This window comes from Ursus americanus, chromosome 3 (genome assembly GCF_024610735.1).
Source record: "Ursus americanus isolate L20-20 chromosome 3, mUrsAme1.1.p, whole genome shotgun sequence".
Taxonomy (NCBI): Eukaryota; Metazoa; Chordata; class Mammalia; order Carnivora; family Ursidae; genus Ursus; species Ursus americanus.
In genome coordinates this window covers 13484842-13506628 of record NC_142129.1, presented here as the reverse complement: position 1 = coordinate 13506628, position 21787 = coordinate 13484842, and the positions used below count along the sequence as shown (strand labels likewise).

Genomic DNA, 21787 nt, shown 5'->3' with positions numbered 1-21787 from the left:
TATCAGAGGAAAAAAGAGTTTTGAAAATAAATTATTTGATGTAAGACAGAACAATAATTACAACAAAAAACCCTGAATAAAAAGAAAATAAATTTTAATAGCCAAAATTAATGAAGAAGCAAATGAAAAATTAAGTGCATTAAGGGGCACTTCGGTGTCTCAGTCAGTTGAGTGTCCGACTCTTGGTTTTGGCCCAGAGTTTTAGTCACGAGATCAAGCCCCAGGTTGGGCTCTGCAATCAGCGGGGAGTCTGTTTGGGGATTCTCTCCCTCTGCCCTCCCCCAACTCGTGTGCATGTGCATGCTCTTGCATGCGCTCTCTCTCTCTAAAATAAATAAACCTTTAGAAAAATTAAGTGCATTAAGTTAAACTAAGGATTAATTCATTGAAGAAATTTATATTGATCAATCCCCTGAAAATTTCAACAAGGAAATAAAATACAATAAGAATCAAAAAGGTTAAAAAAATGCAGATAAAGATGAAAGATATGGAGGACAGTATTACAAACAACTTCAATAACTGAAAATTTACTTGAAACAGATATTTACATGAAAATCTAAGTTGCCAAAATCAACTCAAGAAAACTTGGAAACCCTAGGCAGTAAGCTGTAAAGAAACTAAAAGGATGTAAAAAGTGTATCTAAAAGAAACACCAGGGCCTAAGGTTTTTATCCCTTTCCTTAAAGGGATGAAGGATAACAGGTGCCATTTTATCTTCCACCAAGGTCTGCAGATGCCAAGTGGCTGGAGTTCCCTAACTTTAGTAAACAACTGACACACACACACTCAGGTAGTTTTGCACTCAAACTCAGACTTAAATCCCCCTTTTGACTAAAGGAGTTGATAAAATACCTGTTTTCAGATACTTCCTATCACACATACACACAATAACACAGAAAAGAGAGACAGAGAATCAACAGATGAACACATTGAGATGGCACAACATTAGTGGCCTGAATGTCCAAAAATTTTCTCTTACTACCTTACAGAAGAGGACAAGTGTCAATTGCCCTAATAATTCAAAATATTGAAAGGGAAATGGAATTTTTGCTTTTGCTACTATTTATCTAGTTATTGTTAAAACTTAAATTCAGGGGTGCATGGGTGGCTCAATTGGTTAAGCATCTGCCTTCAGTCAGGTCATGATCCCAGGGTCCTGGGATCGAGCCCCACATAGGGCTCCCTGCTCACTGGGGAGCCTGCTTCTCCCCTTCCCTCTGCCACTCCCCCTGCTTGTACTCTCTGTCAAATACATAAATAAAATCTTTAAAAAATATATTAAAAGTTAAATTCAAAAGGTTCCCTAGATCAAAAATACTCTGGCCACTGATTAAATGTTATTTTTTTCCAATATAAAGACTATAGCCAATACAATTTACATAATCAATACAGAAAAAATTTATACAATTTTAAGAGTTAACGCCAAAAGAACAAAACAGCTCAAATGGCCAGATTCACTTTTCTGCTTATCTTTGATTATTCCCAGCCCCAACTTACATAATAGACATTAAATATAGCTAACGAGAAATAAAATGGAAGATAGTTTCATCAACATGACAACTCTGTGAAATTAACTTAAACTCTATCACAAACTTTAAAATGACTTTTTATCAGTCATTTTAAAGTCCACCAACAGTTGGCTTATATGAACAAACTCAGAAATAATACACAGAAACTACTGACAGTGGTTACATGTGAAAAATAAGACTAGAGGTCTGTCAGAATGGAAGTTAAAGATACCCGTCCTTGAATATGTTTTTGTATTTTTAAAATTTTTTGGCAATTTTCAATAAAAACTAGTTACAAATTTTTTAAATTATATATAAATTTAAAGCCATAATGAATCAGTGTAATCACTCTATTAACAGGTTTGTGTGTGTGTGTTTTTTTTTTTTTTTTTGGCATATCAAGACCAAGTATTAATCAGGTAAAGAATTTATCTAATTAAAGCTAAGTTTTTATGATTAAAACTATATTCAAATAAAAGGGTTAAAGAAAAAATGTTTACTGAAATTTACTGATTTAAATAAGATTATAAGAAAGTAATATTTCTAAAGAGATATTTACATATCAGATAAATCTGATTCTTCTAGAGTGTTTTGTGGTTATTTTTGGTGGATCCAGTTTATGTCATCCTACTTTAACATTTAAGGAGAATTTTCAATACTAATACACACTCATGTATATTTTATGATCTTATGTGTATTTTTTGGGTGCATAGTTCTGTGAATTTTATTTAAATTCAATTAATTAACATATAATGTGTTATTTGTTTCAGGAGTACAGGTCTGTGATTCATCAGTCTTATATAATACCCAGTGCTTATCAAAACACATACCCTCCCCTCAATGTCCTTACCCAGTGATCTTACACATATTTTAGAAATAAGCCAGCTAACTATAGCTCACACAACAAAAAAATAGCCACAAATGAGGACGTTTTGACATTTCTAAGGATACACCCATCATTCTACATCTAACAGTCTAAACTTGAAAGTTTCTATACTTTGCAAGCAAAATACTGATGCTAAACCAATCCAGTGCCATTTCATTCACAGACTTCACACACACACACACACACACACACACACACACACCCCTTGTTCCACAAAAGTCAAATAAGGACATTAAAAAAAAAAAATCAGTTCATAATTTTCCCTTCCACCTTTCCTCAATTCTATGACTCTGGAGTAATCAATGTTAACATTTTCGGTCAGGCTCTTCCATATTTTTCTCTCTGCCTTTACGTTCCTTTTAAAAAACAAAACCAGGATTATACTTGATTTATTATTACTTGGCAACTATCATTGTTCTGGTAATTTTGTGTTCAAGCTTACTCAACCATATATTAAGACATACACATTCTGGTTATTGGAACACTTTGCTCAACAATGCTGTAGTACACAATAGTTAAACAGTTATACATTTACCAAGGCTTTTATTTTTGTGGAATAGATTCCCTAAAGGGCAATTGCTGGATTAAAGGATGGATACAAACACACAGTTTTTAAAATTTGTAATAAACGTTAACATATACTTTTGCAAAAGGCCTTAGAAAGTATCAATCCTTTCTTTTTTATTAATTTTTTTTAAAGTAGGTTCCATACCCAGCATGCAGGGCTTGAACTCCCCACCCTGAGGTGAAGACCTGAGCTGAGATCAACAGTTGGACACATAACCAACTGAGCCACCCAATGAGCACCCCTAGAAATTCTCAATCCTTAATCAGTATCTGTATCTCAATCCTACCAGCAACTCAGTCTCATCATGGCCAAACAGGTGCTGATAGGTTGCTGATTTTCCCATACTCCAGCTAAAAAGTGATGTTACTATTATTTTTTTTTTTATTTTTTTGCTACTACACCGATGGACAAAACAATAATTTTGCTGTTAATACCAACTTCCTGGGGGCACCTGGGCAGCTCAGTTGGTTAGTGTCTGCCTTCAGCTCAGGTCATAATCCCAGTGTCCTGGGATGGAGCCCCACATCAGGATCCCTGCTCCACAGGGAGCATGCTTCTCCCTCTCCCTCTGTCTGCTGCTCCCCCTACTTGTGCTGTCAAATAAATAAATAAAAATCTTTAAAAAAAAAAAAAAACTTCTTTTTCTACTAATGAGATTATCTACACAGATATTATGAATCTGCATGTCAGCTTATATCCTTTGTCCACTTTTAATGTAGTGTTATTTTCTTATCAATTTGTGAGAGCTCTCTGTATATTAGGACTATTAATCCTTTGTTAAGTGTCAGGGGTTTTTTTAAGTTTTTTTTTTAAGATTTTATTTTTTTGAGAGAGAGAGAGAAAGAGAGAGATAAGGAGCATGCGGGGAGAGTAGAGGGAGAAGCAGACTCCTTGCTGAGCTGGGAGCCCGATGTGGGACTTGGCCTGAGCTGAAGGCAGATGCTTAACTGACTGACACCCAAGTGTCAGTTTTTCCACTGTATATCACATCTTTCCTTTTATGTGCACACTGTTTTCTTACAAAAACCTGAATTGTTATATATTTAAGTGTGTCAATCTTTTCCTTTATACTTCTTGGATTTCCTAACTTGCTTAGTTCTGCTCCATCCTCCAAACTGAAAAAAGCACTAGAGCTTCCTAGTGGCTAAGAGCCTGGGCTTTGTGGTCCTCATACTTTGGATTAAACCTTATTTCACCACTAACTAGTTGTGAATACTTGGGCAAGTTCCTAATTTGTCTCCTCAACTATAATGAAAGTACCTACTTCATAAGGTAGTTAGGGGAGGGATTAAATTAATATATGTCAAAACCTTAGAACAGAACATACAGAATTACTCAAAATGCTTGTGTTTATTATTTTAAGTTGGATCTAGAATTAACAACGGTCCTAACTTTACCACGCACAGAATCACTAAAGCAGCTTGTTAAAATATAGATTGTAGAGCCTCACGCTCAGAGTTTCTGATTCAGTGAGTCCACAGTAGAGACTGCATTTTTTAATAGGGTTCCAGGCCATGCTGATGCTGCTGGTTGTGGGGACCTCACTTTCAGAACCACTTATTTAGGATTAAAAGAATGTTTCTTAATCTCTAAAAAGTTAATGTTACAGTATATGGGATCAGTTTTCCACAGATGTTGATTTCCAGTTTATTTAATTACATCTCCTTAGCGTACAGATAGTGTACATGGGATATATATTTATATTGGTTCCTTTCACGTCTGAAAATACCTTGGCCAGGTATGGGATTCTCAAATGCACTTTTTTCTCTCCATAGAGAGAAATGCCAATGTTGACTTATCTTTCATTTCTGTTCTGTCTACAAGCTTCTGATCATCTGTATCCCTGATACTCAGGAATCTCATCAGGAAATGTAACTTTTGCTTGTTATTCTTTCTTCAGCTCAGAGATATAGTCTTCTATCGTTTTTTACTTCTCTGCTTTTTTCCTTCCAGAAATCCCTTAATTCATATATTAGATTTCCTGAGTACATATTCTAAGTCACTCACAGTTTTACTCATGAATCCCACTTCTGTGTATTTTTCCTTTTTTCACTGTCAAATACTGATTAATCACTTACGTACCCAAGACTATTTTAGGCCACACGCAGTGAACAAAATCCCTGGCCTCACAAAGTATACAGTCAGGTAGGGGAACAGACAAATAGGAAAACAAACGTATCACTTAATTTCCAACAGTGTTAAGTGCTTAGAAGAAAATTCAATAGAGGAGAGGCTCTTTTAGAAAGAGCAGTTTGTGGTCAAGAAAGGTCTTATCAGAGGTGGTGACGTTTGAACAGATAGGAGAATGACCCGAGGAAGCTTGGGAGAATACCCCTCAGGCAGAGAAAGAAACCAGCAACTACTGAGAAAAGCCCTAGGTTAGAAGTGTGCCCTAGAGATCGCAGAAAACAGGAAAGCCAATGTAGCTGGTGTTAAGAAAATGCAGATAGGGCAAAACAACAGTTCTCAAACTTCTTGGTCTTGGGATTGCTTTACACTCTTAAAAATTACTGAGGATCTCTAAAAGCTTTTGGTTATATGGGCTATATCTATTGATATTTACCATACTAGAAAATAAGAGAGAGAAATTGTTAAAGTATTCATTTAATAAGAAATCCATTATGTAACATTTTTAAAGTACATTGTCCAAAACAAAAAAAAAATTAGTGAGAAGAATGACACTGTTTTACATCTTTACAATTCTTTTTAATGACTAGCTTAATGGAAGATAGCGGGACTCTAATATGTTTCTGCATTAATCTGTAGCAGTAACACACATCAATGAACAACTGGAAACTCCATTTTACATTCACAAAAATCCAACTAAAAATTAAATAACATCTTGGCATGTTTTATATTAACATCCTGGTATTTTTATACCCCTGTGGATCCTCAAAGAGCCTTGGGGGCCTCTGGCTATCCCCACATTTTGAGAATCACTAGTTTGGAAGATAAAGTGACAGAGGCTGGCAGGGGCCAGATTATACAGACATTGAAAATCATAGTTAAAAAGTCTAGGTTCCCTTTTAAATGAATGTGGTTTTCTTTTCTCTTTTCTTTTTTTTTCTTTTCTCTTCTTTTCTTTTTTAAGATTTTATTTATTTGAGAAAGAGCACGAGGGGTGGGAGAGACAGAGCAAAGGAGAGAGAGAAGGCTGACGCGGCTGGATCCCACTTAACCGACTTGACCAAGCCACCCAGGCTCCCCTTAAAGTGTGGTTTCCTAAACAAAGAAGCAACATAAATTACATCTTAAATGATCACTCCCATTGCTATGTAGAGAAGAGAATGTAAGATGGCAAGACCATTTAAAAGCTTATTGCACTAAATGGGGAGATGAAAATAGCTAAGACTAAGGTGGTGGCAATGAAGTCGTGAGAAGTGGTATGGTGGTTCAACATAATATTTCAAAGGTAGTGCCAATGGAACTCACTAGAAGATTGGATCCTGGATATGAAGAAAAAAGATCTTACTTATCTTGCAGAACACAAATTTGGTTCTTGGCCATTATTTCTTTTTTTCAGTTTGTCTCTGAAATTTATACATTTGGGAATTAGTTTCGGAGAAAATTCTCCTGGCTCCATGTTTGAAATTTTTCCTTTATCAGATTACTTCTTACCATTTGCCCTGCTATCACCTTAGTCCAAGTGACCATCATCTCTCCCCTAGAATCTCCAATGATTTGTTCACTGAATTCACAGATGATTAAAGTAAAAAGAAAACAGGAAATTGTAGATAATGCATTTTAAGTATGGCTGACGCATGCAAAAACACATGGAACTCCACTCAAGAGCATTTAATCAAACAAAAGGCATAGGACAATGCATTTTTATGTTTTAAATTAAAATATGGTATTTACATCTTAATTTCCTTAAATTTTCCTTAAAAATTTTTCCACTTTAACCATCTTGAATTAACAACCAACTGCTGGTACTGATAACATAATACAAGCACTTACTTAAATAGCAAATGTAAATAGCAACATACTCTTCCTTCGCTCTTAAAGGACATCTCAAGTTTAAAGATCACAGCTGTGGAGGTAATACACATTACTAATCTATGAAAACTCAAATAAACCTTAAATTGATAAAATATTCAAACAGGAAAGAAATGAGGTATTTGCACATGTAATTCCTGTAAAACTCTCTAGTTGTTGTAAAAAGAACAGAATGTCTACAGCCCTTTCTATTTAAAATATAAACAAGTTCTAGATCCAAACCTCTGTGTTGCTTTAGTCAACTTTGTTGATTTTTATCTCAAATAAGGAATAATAATATTATTTTTTTCTTTAATTTTTTTGAGTATAGTTGACACACAATGTTACATTAGTTGCAGGTACGCAACATAGCAGTTTGACAAGTCTATACATTATGCTATGTTCACAAGTGTAGCTACCACCTGTCACCACACTGTTTTTTTTTTCTTTTAAGCATAACTGAACTACCTGCTTCAAAGGAACACATAAAGGATAAATTTCCCTCTAGCTCTATGCTATGTAAAGCAAAGCAGTCACCTGATCTTCCTATTTCCTTGCCATCCCCCCCCCCCCCCCGGCAAACATTCTGCACTGTGATCAAGGAGTCTACCTTTAACATATAGTTAAGATTTTAGCTGTTACATTTGGAATCCACCATAAGATGCCCTTCTGTACCATCTTACTAGCTCTTGTTTAGTAATACCTTATAACACCCTGTTATCCCCCCAGGGCAATTCTGTATTTCCTCCAGTTTCCTTTATTTACTTCTCCAGTTAGCCGTGTGAGATATTTTAAGATCTGACCTTTAAACTATGGTACACATTTTTTCAAGGCTTCTAAAAATGTTTTTAGGTATTTCTAGCTATTTAACATTGTTTAAATACTCAGTAAATGTGAGGCACTGTGGAGTGCCAGACACATAAAACTCTGTCCCTATGCTTACAATGTATTGGAGAGACTTTTATTTAAACTATTCTAAGCCCACATTTTGTTTCAGTTCCCTTTTCTAAAGATGAATAACCACACAATGGATTATTTTGGCTTTTTCCCTTCCTGATAAACTATTATATGTACTCGAATGGTGATTACTTAATTATATACTGATTTATCCACAGACCTTTTTGCCCACTAACTAGAACTAACCCAAAATATGTTGTATATGTAAAATAAAAAGATAGCCATTTTATCGCATGTTCTGTGCTTGTCAGGTTATAAGTCAGGATACACACACACACACACACACACACACACACACATATATATATACATACATACACGTTGGCTCATTTGATCATTACAACACAGTAAGATAGTATGTATTGCATTTTATAAATGAGTGGTAAGGTTCGTCAAGGTTAAGTAACTTGCCCAAATTCACAGCAAGAGGAATTTGAATCCAGATCCATCTCGCACAATAATAAGAAATAAAGATGGCATCTTCAATAAAGGCTTCAAACAAATCACAAATCCAATGACCATCTATGGTAGACCCTGACAATAAAACAGGATTTAACCAACATATCCATTATATGCAAAGAACTATAGGCTTTGGAGACATGGAGATAACCAGATTCTACTTTTTAGATAACAGTTTAAAAGGAGACATAAGCTATCTTTCACTTCTCTAGAAGACCCTAATTTAAGTCAGTTCCCCATTATAGTAGTTCTTAAACTTCCAGTTTCTTTATTTTCTTTCTCTCCTTTCTCTCTTTTCCTCCCTCCCTCTTTCTTTCTTTTTCTTTCTCTATTTTATTTTTCAGTAATACCTACACCCAACATGGGGCTTGAACCTACAACTACAAGATCGAGTTGCATGCTCTACTGACCAAGCCAGTCAGGAGCCCTTTCTTAAACTTCCTGGTTTCAGAATCCCTTTTAGTTGACTAAAATCCCTCTTAAAAATTATGGAGGACCTTTCAGAGCTTTTATTCATGTAGGTTATAGCTTTCAATATTTACCATATTAAAAATTATAACCAAGAAATTTTTATATTTAATTCATTTAAAAATTACACACAAACCCGTTAACTCAACTGACTTTTTTTTTTTTACAAAAAAAGCTACATTTTCCAAAACAACAAAATAATGAACAGAGAAACTGCTATTTCTTATATTTTTTATAATATCATTAGTATCTGTCTTAACAGAAGGCATCTGGATTCTCTTATCTTCTGCATTCAGTCTACTGTCACACATTTTATCACTGGCTCCTCAAGAGAGAATGAGAGTGAAAACGCAAGCAATATCTTAGTATTATTATGAAAATAGTTTTGAACTCAAGGACCCTCCAAGGGCATCCTTTACTATTCTTTCCTAGCACTTTTCAAAAATGTGTAATTACATTTGTGTGCACAGATTTTGTTCAAGGTCTATAATATCTCTAGACTACAGGTTCCATACTGACTGTCTGTTTTTGTACATGAATATGTCCACAACGTCTACACATTGTGCCCAACACATAGTCATCACAAAAATTTCTACTGAATTATCACACCATAATAATATTAAGAAACTACTGTGGTTAAAAGAGGGTAAATGGACAATATGTGTCTGAAGGCAAATTTGAAAGGCTTCCTATTTGAGTTGGATCTTAAAGGATACTTGGAATTTTGTTAAATATGTGGGTGTAAGGGTATTCCAACCACAGTAAACAATCATCAGTGGCATCTAGGTACAAGTTATGTTCATAATTAAGTATTGTAATAATATGGTTTGGCTATAGCATAGGTAGGAGGGGCTTGGGAGGAGATAAAGATAATAAAGGTAAGCTGAAAAATCTTCAATGAAGTTTGGCTTTTGTTTTAAAAGCCAAATGGTAAATATCCATGGTTTAAATTCCTTACACCACTATTTACTAGATGGGCTTGGATATGTTTATTCCAAATCTTATCCTGCTCATAATTCATAGGGCTATTGTAATGGTTTTATGAGATCATAATTTTATGTGTTATTTTGTTTACTGTCATTATTCTAAACTATTATCCTTTCTCCCTGAACTACTACTTACAAAAGTATCTTTAAAAAAAAAAAAAGATTTATTTATTTGAGAGAGACAGAGACAGAGAAAGAAAGTGGGGTGCAGGGGGAGAAGCAGAGGGAGAGGGACAAGCAGACTTCACATCAAGCGCGGAGCCAAGCATGGGGCTCAATCCCATGACCCCAAGATCATGACCAAGACTAGGATACTTAACCAGTTGAGCCATCCAGGTGCCCCTACTTAAAAAGGCGTCTCAACCGGTTTCCCCATTTCTTTTCCCCTACTCCCATTCCTCTCTCATCCATTCTCCACAGTCAGAGTGAAATCCCTAAAACTCAAATCTGATCACATCACTTTCCCTGCTTAAACCCTTTAATGGCTCCCCAGTGACTCAAAATAAAACCTAAACTTCTTAGCACAGATTACAAGATCCTAAATGATGCCGCAATGCCTACCTCCTGCCTTAGAGTCACTATTCTTCCCATCTCTTACTCAATAAACTCAACCACACTGACCTTCCAACAGGAAAGCCTTTACACAAGCTATTTTTGCTTCTTGGAAAACTCTGCCCAGCACTTTCCAAAGAAGCACAGCTTTTCCAGATAGAAGAGATCTTTAGATCTCACTTCCTCAGAGAGGCCTATCCTGATCACTCTCCCCTAGTCTATACACATTAAACTCCACAGTACCTGGTATTTTTTCCTTTGGGCACATAATCACAATTCAGAATCAGTGTGTATGTATTTTTTTATAATTTGTTTAATGGACATCTCCTGATTACAGAGACCACATCTAAGCCAGCATATACAGTAATTTTTTAAAATTTGCAGTTTTTATTGTTATAAATGTCTTTTGATCTGATTAGACATATATTTTAGATGTTTACTCTGGCAACAATGTTTAGGTTAACTAACAAGCCAGAGAGGCACTAGAGGCAAAGAGTACCATTAAAAGCATGCCACAATTATAGGCAAGAAGTAATGAGAGTCTGAACTACTGTTGATAGATTTAATATCCTCACAATAATCCTGTAAGGTAGCAAGGAGGAAGCTAAGGTTGCTCTGAGAGAGTAAAAGGCCATTCCCTAAGACAAAGTTTTAAAACTCTTCGTGTAATAATACAGCTATGAGTTTAGATGACAGAAAAGTAGGAAGCTGAGAGAAACTTTAATTCCAACTTCACAAAGTAAATCACAATTGTAATACTGAGGTGGGTACAAAAGAAACCCCTTTATTCAATGTAATAAAGTCTGGTGGTTGGTTAACTAAGAAGGTTCGTTAAATCAGAGAATCATAAGCAATGACAGAATCTTAAACATCTTAAAACTGTAAAATGAATAGTCATTCTCCAATCCCTGATGTAGGGCAAGGGATCTTCCCTTAAATATAACCCACACCAAATCCCACGGCAAGTATTTTTTTCAATGGGAACTATCAGTTAACCTGATGAGTTGGTTAAATGTAAGTCAGTTAAGAGAACTTAAACTATTTTCCCCTTTTGAATACTATAGTTGAAATGATGCAAACTGAATAGTAGTTAACAATGTGATGGCCAAATGCATGATTACACCTATGAGGGCACACAGGACACTCTTTATTAGGGTTATAGGCAGACGATATTATTTAGTAATGTATTCATCAAGAAAATTAAGAGAAATTCAGATTTTTCATATTTAATATTTACAGAGCCACCCTCACGTAGGGTTAATAGATAGATATGTCAGATATAGTTAAGAGGTATGTGGAAGACCTGGCATTCCATGAGGCAGAGTGCTTGATGGTGGTGGAGTTCTCATTCTTCTTTGCACATTTGTCTTACTGTGACATGCTATAGCTTAAGTACTGAGTTAAGTAAATGTATGGTTATTATCTAGTTTTAACTAAAGTAAACCTTATGAAACAGAAATGAGGCTTGAAAGGAATTCATACCAAAAAAATCTAACACTACTGCTGCTAGAGAAAAAGGCAAAGCTGAAATGTTGTGTGCTCCCAGTACAAGCTGTTTGGCAGCCACAATCAGGATTAAAACAATGATCTGATGCAGTGGTTCTCAACCAGGGGTGACTCTTGGCAATGTCTGAAGATATTTTGATTGTTAGAATTGAGGGGAGGGTACTATTGGCACCCAGTAGGTAGAGACCAGGAATGCTGCTTAACATCCTATAATGCAAAGGACAGCCCCCCAAGCCAAGAATTATCCACGCCAAAATGTCAACAGGGCCCAGTCTGAGAAATCCTGAAGAAGAAATTTATTTTTGTACAGAACTCACGTGATTTATAAGACAGACAGACACGTAGTGGGGGTAATGAATTTTACGGATAATACAAAAATTTCTGAAGTCTGAAGATTCAAGCAATGAAAGCTAATAAAGAGATATCAGTACATTGACATAAGTAGAGTTTACCAAAATTCTAATTTAAATTCCTAGCTAACACTTTGGAAAACAGTGTGGAGGTCCCTCAAAAAGTTAAAAATAGAGCTACCCTATGACCCAGCAACTGCACTACTGGGTATTTACCCCAAAGATACAGATGTAGTGAAGAGAAGGGCCATATGCACCCCAATGTTCATAGCAGCATTGTCCACAATAGCTAAATTGTGGAAGGAGCTGAGATGCCCTTCAACAGACGAATGGATAAAGAAGACGTCGTCCATATATACAATGGATTATTACTCAGCCATCAGAAAGAACGATTACCCAGCATTTGCGGCAACATGGACAGGACTGGAGGAGATTATGCTAAGTGAAATAAGTCAAGCAAAGAAAGACAATTATCATATGGTTTCACTCATGTATAGAACATAAGAAATAGCAGGGAGATCGGAAGGAGAAGGAAGGGAAGAATGGGGGGTAAACAGAAGGGGGAATGAACCACGAGAGCTTATGGACTCTGGGAAACGAACTGAGGGCTTCAGAGGGGAGGAGGCTGGGGGACTGGGATAGGCCGGTGATGGGTATTAAGGAGGGCACATATTGCATGGAGCACTGGGTGTTATACGCAATGAATCATGGAATACTACATCAAAAACTAAGGATGTACTGTATGGTGACTAACATAACATAATAAAAAATTTATAAGAGAAGTAAAAAAATAAATTCCTAGCTAAAAGAATCTGGTAAAGAAATGTTTTATTCTCGGGCACCTGGGTGGCTCAGTTAAGCGCTTGCCTTCGGCTCAGGTCATGATCCCAGGGTCCTGCGATTAAATCCCGCATCAGGTTCCCTGCTTGGCGGGGAGTCTGCTTCTCCCTCTCCCACCTGCTCATACGCATGCGCTTTCTCTCAATAAATAAATAAATAAATAAATAAATTCTTAGAAAAAAAAGAAAAAAAGAAATGCTTCATTCTCTAGGACAAGCACAACCCAGGATATTAAATTGATTCAAGATAATAATCCAGACTGTTGGGGCGCCTGGGTGGCACAGCGGTTAAGCGTCTGCCTTCACGCTCAGGGCGTGATCCCGGCGTTATGGGATCGGGCCCCACATCAGGCTCCTCCGCTATGAGCCTGCTTCTTCCTCTCCCACTCCCCCTGCTTGTGTTCCCTCTCTCGCTGGCTGTCTCTATCTCTGTCAAATAAATAAATAAAATCTTTAAAAAAAAAAAAGATAATAATCCAGACTGAAAACCATCAGTAGGAAACCAGTCAAGGTGCCAAAAGTATAAAGAGAACAACATGAGCCATCAATTGTGATTAACAAACTCACAAGAAAAGTAACTGCAGGTGATACAACAGTAAGTGGGGAGGCTCCCACAGCATGGTGGTTAAGAGCATGGCCTCTGTAATCACAGTGCCTGGGTCCAAACTCCAGATCTTCCACTTAAGCAATGTACCCCTAGCCAAGTTGCATAACTTTTCGAAACCTACTGCTTCATCTACAAAATGGGAATTACAATATCTAATTCTTATGGCTCTTGTGAAAATATATGGTACAGCGTAATAATTTAGAGCACAAGCTTTAAAATCAAAATTTCAGCCCTGACACTTGTTGGCTCTGTAATCCTGGACAAAGTACTTAACTCCCAAGTGTCGGTTTCTTCATCTATAAAACATATTTCAATCAAAATACGATAAATTTTATTATATAATTATGTAGAGAAGAGTTTATAAAACGTATCTACAGTTTAAAGAATAACTGTGAAGTTAAGAAACAGTACTGCCAGTACCTTAAAAGCTTCCCACATGTCCCTTCTCAATCACATCCACTGTTTGCCACTCCTCGGGTAATCACTATTACTCTTCACTTTTGTGGTAATTATTCTCTTGATTTTCCTTATAATTCTGTAGCTATATTTGCATCCCTGAACAATACAGTTAATTCCATGTCTTTGAACTTTTTATAAATAGAATCATGTTGCATTAATTTTTTGTGACTTGTAACGTTTGACTAATATATTATGTTTGTAGGATCATACACATCGGTGAAGGAGCTGTGTTTTTCCCTGGTCTATTTGAACTAAGTTTTTATTAAACTAATAAGAACAGATACTACACTTGATCTTAGCCAAAAGGCCAAGAAGTGACAAATCAAATTTTTATTCCATAAGTGAATACAACACCATGATTTACCTATATAATCCACTGCTGATGGACATTTGAATTTTTTCCTTGTATTCTGGAGTTAAAATGAATAATGCTGCTATGAAGAGTCATAACCACATGCCTCCTAGTCCACATATTCACAGATTTTCTCTAGGGCAAAGGCTGGTTCTCAAATTATGATTCCTGGACCAGCAGTACCAGTACCTGGGACTATCAGGCTCCACCCCATTTCTCCTGAATCCGAAACCCTGGGGGTGTGGCCCAGCAGTCTGTTTTAATAATCCTTCCAGGGGATTCTGATATCAAGTTTGACAACCACTGGTCTAGGTTAAATACCCAGGAGTGGTATGGCTGGTTGTAGAACATCCTATTATTTTCCGAAGTGGTTCTTCTAATTTATATTCCCACCAGCAGTGGAAGAGCTCCCACTGTTCCATATCCTCACCAATGCTTGATACTGTTCAAATGTTTCATTTCTGCCAATTTAATCTGTATAAAATAGTCTCCCATGGTTTTAATTTCTATTTTCCTAATTGTTGATGAGATTAATGATCTTTGCATTTGCTTATTAGTCTTTTTTTTTTTTAATTCAAATGTCTGCTCCAGTTTTTTGCCCTTTTTTCTATTTGGTGTTATGACTTTGTCTTAGTGATTCATACTTCTTTAGGTATATACTTCATACCAGTTGTCCACTCCTTATATGTTGTGGTAGGTAACAAGATTAAGTTATTTGTGGCCTCCATGCTGGGAAATCTCTCTCACTCTCTTTTGGATCTTTCACTGTGGAAAAACCCAGCTGCCACTCTGTGAGGTGACCCTGTGAAGAGGACCATGTGAGTGAATTTGGATGTGGATCTTCTGAAGCCCCTGCCACAACCACTTGAGGAGCACAGGAGATTCGCCCTCGGTCCAGCCTTGAGCCAACTACAGACCTAGGTGACTGACACCCTGACTTCAGCCTCTTGAAAGACCATGAGCCAGAACCACCCAGCTAAGCTGCTCTCAGACTTCTGACCCACAGAAACTGTAAGATAAATGTTTACTGTTTTCAGCTGCTTAATTTTGGGATGACTTACTACACAGCCATGGGTAATTAATACCTGGATATTACAAATATCTTCTATTCTGTACCTTGGTCTTTTCAGCCTCTTAAGGGGGTCTTAATAAACAGAAGCTTCTATTTTCAATGTAGCCAAATTTATCGATTTTTATGGTTTTTGATTTTTTTTAAAGATTTGAGGGAGAGAGAGTGAGTGGGGGTGGGGAGCAGAAGGAGAAGGAGAGAGAAAATCTTCCAAGACTTGCCGCTGAGCGTGGAGCCCAACATGGGGCTCAATCCCTGGACCCCAAGATCATGACCTGAGTTAAAACCAAGAGTCAGATGTTCAACCAACTGAGCCACCCAGGCGCCCCTGGTGTTTTCAGTCTTAAGAAATCTTTCCCTGCTTTGAGCTCATAAAAGTATGCTCCTTTAAAAAAAAAAAAAAAAAAAAGCTTTCTTGGGGGACCTGGGTGGCTCAGTCAGTTAAGTGTCCAACTCTTGGTTTCCGCTCAGGTCATGATCCTGGGGTCCTGGGATCAAGCCCCCTGTTGGGCTCCCTGCTCAGTGGGGAGTCTGCTTGTCTCCCTCTCCCTCTGCTACTCCCTCTCTCTCTTTGGAATAAATAAATAAATCTTTTTTAAAAATAAAATAAAATTTTAAAAGCTTTCTGAGTTTGTCTTTTTGTATTTAACCTTCGATCTACTAGGAATTGATTTTTGTGCACAGTAAGAGGGAGTTCAACTTCATTTAATACAATAAGCAAATGTTTCAAACAAGTATATCCTTTCCCAACTAATTCACCAGCTTGTATTCACCCACATACCTCCACATAAGCATATAAGATTCATTAGAAACCTCTCAGTTCACCTGTCATTTTGTTACTCATTTTCCCTTTTCTTTTTGTAGGCTCCTCAGACACCTGACACACAGGCTAGGCCGCAAAATCCAGGCTTGTAGGACCCTCTAAGTCACCCTCCCTCATTCGCTCTCCAAGGTTGCAAAACTGCTCAAGACATCAAGCAGATCCTCCCTCCCTTTCTAACAAGGCTGTAATCCAATTGACACTCTTAAAGATCTATTTAAAGTAAAACCTGCCTACTTCTAAGCTTCCTACTGTTAAAAGAAATCGAAATAAAAGAAAATATAAAGAAAACACATATACAACTAGGAATTTTTTTTTTTTTTTAAGTAGGCTCCATGCTCAGTATGGAGCCCAATGCAGGGCTTGAACTCACAACCCTGAGATCAAGAGTTGGACATTTAACTGACTGAGCCACCCAGGTACCCCATAATCAGGAAAAATTTTAAATATAAAAATCAGATAATAAAATTACAGTGATAAGTTTGTTGGCAGTCCTGGCACTCACCTGATATTTTACAAAGTGGTATATTAAAAATCTTAGATATCACTAGAAATGGATTTGAATGTGATCTTTGTGTAAGAGTCATGTCTAATGTTCACTAAGATAATAACCAGGGCCCAGCAGTGCCTCACATGTAGCAAGCATTCAAATTTGTTGACTGAAAAAATGGATTAAGGAAGTCTTATCTTTTTTTTTTTTTAAATATTGTATTTATTTATTTGACAGAGATAGAGACAGCCAGCGAGAGAGGGAACACAAGCAGGGGGAGTGGGAGAGGAAGAAGCAGGCTCATAGCAGAGGAGCCTGATGTGGGGCTCGATCCCGGAACGCCGGGATCACGCCCTGAGCCGAAGGCAGGCGCTTAACCGCTGTGCCACCCAGGTGCCCCAAGGAAGTCTTATCTTACTGTTCTTTAATAATAACTTGTCAATTCTTGCATCTTTTTACTTCCATAGAAACTGTTAATCATGTTGCCAAGTTCCACAGAAAAACCTACAGGCATTTGGATTTCAATACATCTACTGATCATTTTGCAAAAAAACTGACATTTTTACCATACTTAGTCTTCCAATTCGTTCTTAGTATACAATATGTACCTTCATTTATTTAGGTCTTCCTGTATGTCTCTAAATAAAGTGTAATTACCCTCTTTTATAAAGGCTTGTACATCTTAAATATTTAAAGTTCACTTTAAGTATCTCCTTTCCTAGGAAATCTTTCTGTCCTCCATCCCTTAAACACACTTTGAATTATGTGCTCCTCTTCTGTGATTTCTCTGTACCTGGGGAACACTTTAAACATAGTACAAAGTCCTTAATTCTTGACTTATTTGCTCTTACCACTAGATTGTAACCTCCTGGAGGACAGAGAGGATCATTTCTGTATCACAGCACCTACCACACAACCAGCACAAAGGAGCTCAATATTTATTTTTAAACTTTAAGCAAATGAATAAATGTTCTCAATGAATATAAAGTACAAACTATCTGATAAGGAAAAGGACTACCATTCATTGAGTAGTTTCTATGTGCTGGGCACAACACTATACTGAATGTTTATATGCATCATCATCTAATTCTAAGAGTAAACCACCCTTTGACACATATTTTATAAAAGCTTAATATTAGTGTCACATGATGTAATGGGCATCACGAATACTGTAGTGATAGTCCTTACTGACCTGGAGGTCAGACTCATAAGCCTCAGTAAGAAAAGCAGCGGTCTTCATTCATTCCGGCTGTTATAAAAATAATACCATAAACTGGGTAGCTTACAAACAAGAGAAATTTATTTGTCACAATTCTGGAGACTGGGAAGTCCAAGATCAAGGTGCCTGCAGATTTGATGTCTGGTAAGGACCCATTTTGTGGTTCACAGATGGTGTTTTCTAGCTGTAATCTTACATGCAGGAAGGGATGAGCAGGAATCCCAATCATGAGGACTCTGCACAGGAAAAGTAAGAAGACGGGAGAAATGAAAGATGCTCTGGGGTTTCAAGTATAAATTATGATAAGTGGAGAATATTACAAGAGGAGAAGAAGTAATTTAAAGGGAAAGATAACTAATTCAGTTTAGGACTTGCTGTCTTTGTGATGTCAGTAAGACATTAAGGTAAAATACTCAAGAGACCATTGGGAATGCAGGATGGACACACTGGCTCAGAGGGTAGCCTGATTGTTAAGGATGCATAGCAGCCTCTGAAAGAACAGATTCGGGTGTGCAGTAAGAAATGGAAGACTGACTTTCAAGAAGTAAGGTCTGAATGCCTAAGATAGGCAGTCTTTGACCAGAAAGAAAAAACAAAAGCTCAAGGGGGTACCAGATTCAGAGAAGATATTTTTGGTTTTGGATAGGATGACCTGGATACATTTGAAGACAAACATCAAGTAACCAGTGTCAAAGAAACATCTAAAGGGATGTGTGTGTGCACGTCAAATAGTGAGAGGGTAAGGATATGAGATAAATGAGATAAAAGGAAGAGACAGATTGTCCTGTGCTGTTCCAAACGACTAAACTAGGATGATGTTAGAACCTAGAGACAAAAGTTCAAGAAAGTATATTTCAGCTTCACATTATGAGATATCTTTATTAATAATAAAGATATTTCAGGGTGCTTGGGTGGCTGTCAGTTAAGCATCTGCCTTCGGCTCAGGTCATGATCCCAGACTCCTGGGATCAAGTCCCGCATGGGACTCCCTGCTCAGTGGGGAGTCTGCTTCTCCCTCTGCCTCTCCACCCCACTCATTCTCCATCACTTGCGCTAATAAATAAAATCTTTAATAATAATAATAAAGATATTTAAAGGAACAAACTGTCTTACTATTAAGGATATTTAATTGAATGCTTCATCATTTGTCAGGGATGCTACAGAAGAAATTTTGTCCTATGTGAGAGGTAAGACTAGGTTCCTTTGGCAATAAATTCTGACCTTACTCATACTAAGCAATAACTCCCATTCCCTCTCGTCCCAGCCCCTGGTAACCTCTATACTATTTTCTGTCTCTATGAATTTGCCCATTCTAGATATTTAATGTAAGTGTAATTACACAATAGTTCTCCTTTTGTGTCTGGCTTATTTCACTCACCATAATGTTTTCAACGTTTCCCCATGTTATATCATGTATTAGAATTTCTTTTTTTTAATTTTTATTTTAAGTAGGCTCCATGCCCAACATGGCGCTCGAACCTACAACCCTGAGATCAAGAGTCACATGCCCTACTGACTAAGCCAACCAGGTGCCCCAGAACTTCTTTCCTTTTTATGACTAATACTCCATTTTATATATATACTACATTTTATCTATTTATCTATTCAAACATTTGGATTGTTTCCACCTTTTCTCTATTATAAATAATGTTGCAATGAACATCAGTATGCAAGTATCCAAGTCTGTTTTTGATTCTTATGAGTATATATACTTGGAAGTGGAACTGTTGGGTCAATATGGTAATTCGACTTTCAGTTTTTGAGGAACTTCCACTAAGAATAACATAAATACAAAATTCACAATGAGATTTCAATTCGTGCACATTAGGATAACTATAATCCAAGGAAAGGAAAGGAAAAGGAAAAGGAAAATAGCAAGTGCTGGTGAGGATGTGGAGAAATTGGAATCCCGATGATGGGTGGTAGGAATGTAAATGGAATATTGGTGGGAAAACAGTTTGGCAGTTATTTTGATATATGTCACAACATGGATGGACCTTGAAAACATTTCACTTAGTGAAATAAGATACAGAATGTCAAGTACTGTATGATTTCACTTATACGAGGTACTTAGAATAGGCAAATCCATAAAGACGGTAAATAGAAGAGAGGTTACCAGGGGCTGGGGAAGGAAGAAGGAAGGAATTATTTTTTAATTGGTGGAATATTTTTTTTAATTGGTGGAGCTTTTGCTGGGGACGATGAAAAAATTGAGGATATAGGTCATTATGGTTAACAACATTCTGAATGTATTTAATGCCACTGAATTGTACACTTATAAATGGTTAAAATATTAATATATTTTACCACAATTTTTTAAAAATCAAAAAAATTAAATGTCAAATGATTCCTTGAGCCAATAAAAATTTATTAATCAGGACACAATGCAGAAAAGCTAAAGCTATATATCAGATATTTCAACCAGAAAGGCATTTAATACAAGGACTAAGATGGCTATCATTCAAAATATGGGAGGACATTAAAAAAAAAAAAAGGAAGGATTAAGAATCAGAAATAGCCACTGGAGTGAGGAGATAAAGGATACAATGCAAGCCAGGGGTCTAAAAGCTACTGCCATTACTGCCTCCGCATATCCATGAAGCTGGTATTAAACATTGGAATCTCGGTCCAGACACCTCAACTGCTTCTATTCATTTAAATCTCACAACTTTGCTAACCACCCAAAGCAGCAGCAAAAACAAGTTTTCCTGTCTTCTTCCTTCCAAATTGTGGGAATTCATCTAGTGGAGAGAACCTGAGCTGCATCCACATTTGATGGAAGGGAGTTCAGGAAATGCACTGTATTTCATCACTTTCAAGACGCTGAAGTATTAAAGTGAAAATTGGGTACACTTATTTTATAATCAATAGCATATCATGGTTAACTGGCAATATTTTATTTTAGAAATACAAAACAATGGTGAATCTTAGAATCCGTGGCATCTTTAATTTAATAAAAAGTTAATTTTAGCTTTCTAATTAAAAAAAAAAAAACACCTCTATAAGCTCTCTAAACAGGGGGACCTGGCTGGCTCAGTGTGAAGCACGCAATTCCTGATCTCAGGGTTGCAGGTCTGAGCTCCACGTTGGATGTAGAGATCACTTAAAAATAAAATCTTAGGGGTGCCTGGGTGGCTCAGTTGGTTGGGTGGCTGACTCTTGATTTCAGCTCAGGTCATGATCTCAGGGTTTTGAGATCCAGCCCTGAGTCAGGCTCCACACTCAGCTCGGAGTCTGCCTCAGATTCTTCCTCATCCCCTGTCCCTACCCGCCCCCCAAGCCAAATCACACTTGCTCTCTGTAAAATAAATAAAATTTTTAAACTAAACTAAAATTGTAAAAAAAAAAAAAAAAAAAAAAAGCCCTCTAAACAAAAACAAGTTCTCATATTATCTTCTAAAAGCTTTACATTTTTGCATTTCACATCCAGGCACTTAATGTACCCAGAATTTTTGATCACTTTGAGGGTAAAGTCCAAACTAATTTTTCCAGTACCATTTATTGAAAAGGGCATTCTTTTCTCACTAATTACCAGCATACATCTGTCATATATTAAGTAACCTGTATCTGTCATTCATCAAGTAACCTACAATTACAGATTTCCTTCTGTTTTGTTCCACTGGTCCATCCATCACTAGACCAGACTACTCACAACAGTGTCTTAATTACTATACTTTGTAATAAGTCTCAAGAACTGGTAAAATAAGTCTTCCCATA

General features: G+C 36.8%; 1 protein-coding gene, 1 long non-coding RNA gene and 1 pseudogene across 9 annotated transcripts in view; all 3 read right to left on the bottom strand.

Annotated features, from left to right (window-relative positions):
- The window catches only part of BRAF (B-Raf proto-oncogene, serine/threonine kinase), a 169722-nt gene that overhangs the window by 127579 nt on the left and 20356 nt on the right, over positions 1-21787 (bottom strand). The gene's annotated exons all lie outside the window — the stretch shown is intronic.
- The window catches only part of LOC148110338 (uncharacterized), a 33469-nt gene continuing 20028 nt past the window's right edge, over positions 8347-21787 (bottom strand). Inside the window, exon 2 of the long non-coding RNA XR_015723801.1 lies at positions 8347-20706. This is a non-coding gene — a long non-coding RNA (uncharacterized LOC148110338). The remainder of the gene's footprint in view (positions 20707-21787) is intronic.
- LOC123789707 (U2 spliceosomal RNA) lies at positions 14293-14439 on the bottom strand (annotated as a pseudogene).